Source organism: Penaeus japonicus, unplaced genomic scaffold (assembly GCF_977035675.1).
Source record: "Penaeus japonicus unplaced genomic scaffold, GWHDUDI00000001_assembly GWHDUDI00000024, whole genome shotgun sequence".
Taxonomy (NCBI): Eukaryota; Metazoa; Arthropoda; class Malacostraca; order Decapoda; family Penaeidae; genus Penaeus; species Penaeus japonicus.
The window spans coordinates 13,629,847-13,632,346 of NW_028234426.1; the positions used below are offsets into that span (position 1 = coordinate 13,629,847).

Here is a 2,500-nt window from a genome sequence, read left to right on the forward strand (position 1 = left end):
CAACCGACTTGGCTGATCAGAAAACGCCTCTGAGCTCACGGAATATTGGAAGAAACGGGAGGAGAGAAAGAGAGCGAAGAGGAAGAGGGAGAAGAAAGGGAACGAGCGTGAGACAGAGAGGGAAGAACGGAAGGAAGTATGAAGGGAGGAAGAGAGGAAGGCAGTAAGGGAGTGCGGGGGGAGGGAGGGGAGATAGGGAGGGAAGAATTAAATGGTAGAGAGAGAGTAAAAGAGAAATAGAGAGAGACAGAAATAGATAGATAGAAAGAGAAAAGAGATAGATTCATATATATATATATATATATATATATATATATATATATATATATATATATATGTATATATATATATATATATATATATATATATATATATATATATATATATAGACAGATAGATAGATAGATAGATAGATAGAGAGGGAGAGAGAGAGAGAGAGAGAGAGAGAGAGAGAGAGAGAGAGAGAGAGAGGAGAGAGAGAGAGAAGAGAGAGAGAAGAGAGAGAGAGATACATATATATATATATATATATATATATATATATATATATAATATATATAGACAGATAGATAGATAGGTAGATAGATAGAGAGGGAGAGAGAGAGAGAGAGAGAGAGAGAGAGAGAGAGAGAGAGAGAGAGAGAGAGAGAGCGAATCGTCTCAATTACTTCAGACTTCAAGGAAAGGCCTGAAAGGCAACACAAATGATGATTGCATTCCATGAATCAGCAAAAACATAAACTCCAAGATAGTATTGTAGTTTATCCTAATTCTATTTGAATAATCCACCAATGAATTCAGTTTTTGTTGTATGTAAGAATAATGAAGATGATATACCCAATAAACGGCTTAATCTGGTCTTACTTATTTCTATATCCAATCCTTGATATTAAGGTAAACTTGACTGATACAGATAAGTAAAAAGACAAAAAAATAACAATGATAATCATAATGATTTCAGTTAAGAATAGTAATAATGGGGATAATAGTAGTAATAATGATAATGATGTCATTATATGATAAAGTAATTATAATATAATAATGATAACAATAGAACAACAATGATAATACTACTACTAATAATGATGATGATGATGATGATAATAATGATAATGACGATGATAGTGACATCAATCAAAAGATATTGATAATAATGATAATGACAATAATGACAATAACATCAACTACGACCATGAAAAATAATCCTAAACAATAAAACAAAGAGAGAAAAAAAACAGATAAACAAAACACTGGGCAATACATGAGCCAGCCAGAACATAATTTCCTAACTGTTGCCGTCTCGCGTCAGGTTCGGAATGAGGGGAGCGAGAAACAATAGCAGAGAATGACGTCAATGCAGATATTTCAGGTGGAAAATCAAAAAAGAAATGTTATTTAGAATTATGATATAGTGATGATATCTGTGATGAAAATGCTGATGTATTATCATTATTGTTATTATTGTAGGGGATTCATATACTTATGTATCATTGATGTAATAAGTGACCAGCAGATATCAGTTAGGATAAAAAGAAAATGTTGTAAGAATACTGTGATGTAATTCTGACTTAAAGCTGCACACACATACACACACAAAAAAAAAAAAAAAAAAAAAAAAAAAAAAATATATAAATATATATATATATAATATACATATATATATATATATATATATATTTACATATATATATACAAAAATATATGTATATATATTATATATATATATATATATATATATACATATATATATATATTACTATATATATATATATTTGATTCTCAATTGTAGAACACTGATACAACACACACACTCCATCTGCAAACAGTCAAACAGAATAGGAGAGAACAAGCGATTGCTAGGGCGGTTGCTGGCTGCAATATGATACCTAGAATATAAAGGAAAAATGAACTAACGCATTTACATTCAACCTTTAGAAAGAGGACAAAAAATCATTGCCATTGTTGTTGGTGACTGTTGTGTGAATTTTAGGAATTTCGTCATCAATCTATTTTCGATTGACATTATCATTTTTCACTCTTGATGTTGCTATTGTTGCTGTTGTTATTGATGATTTATCATTATCTTTATCATCGTTATCATTGATATTTTTTTTATATCAATATCATTATTACATTGTTATGCAAGTATCATTTCTATCATCGCTATTATTATTGCTGTTGCTGCTGTTATCATCATCATTATCATTTATTATCATTATTATTATTATTGTTATAATTACCATCATCATTATTATTACTATTTTCATGATTAGTATCACCAGTATCATATTCCTTACAATCAATGATATTATTACTGCTAATATACTATCATAATCATTATTTTCATTATTGTCGTTATGTTTCATATCATCATTATCATTACCCTTACATCATCAATACAAACATCATAATCACCATAATAACTATCATAACCGTTATAATACCATCATAACCACCAATACCATTATCACAACCGTCCGTCCTAGCCGTAACTGCAATT

General features: G+C 29.6%; 1 protein-coding gene across 1 annotated transcript in view; it reads left to right on the forward strand.

Annotated features, from left to right (window-relative positions):
* The window catches only part of LOC122249166 (metabotropic glutamate receptor), a 424,826-nt gene that overhangs the window by 304,844 nt on the left and 117,482 nt on the right, over positions 1-2,500 (forward strand). The window lies entirely within an intron of this gene.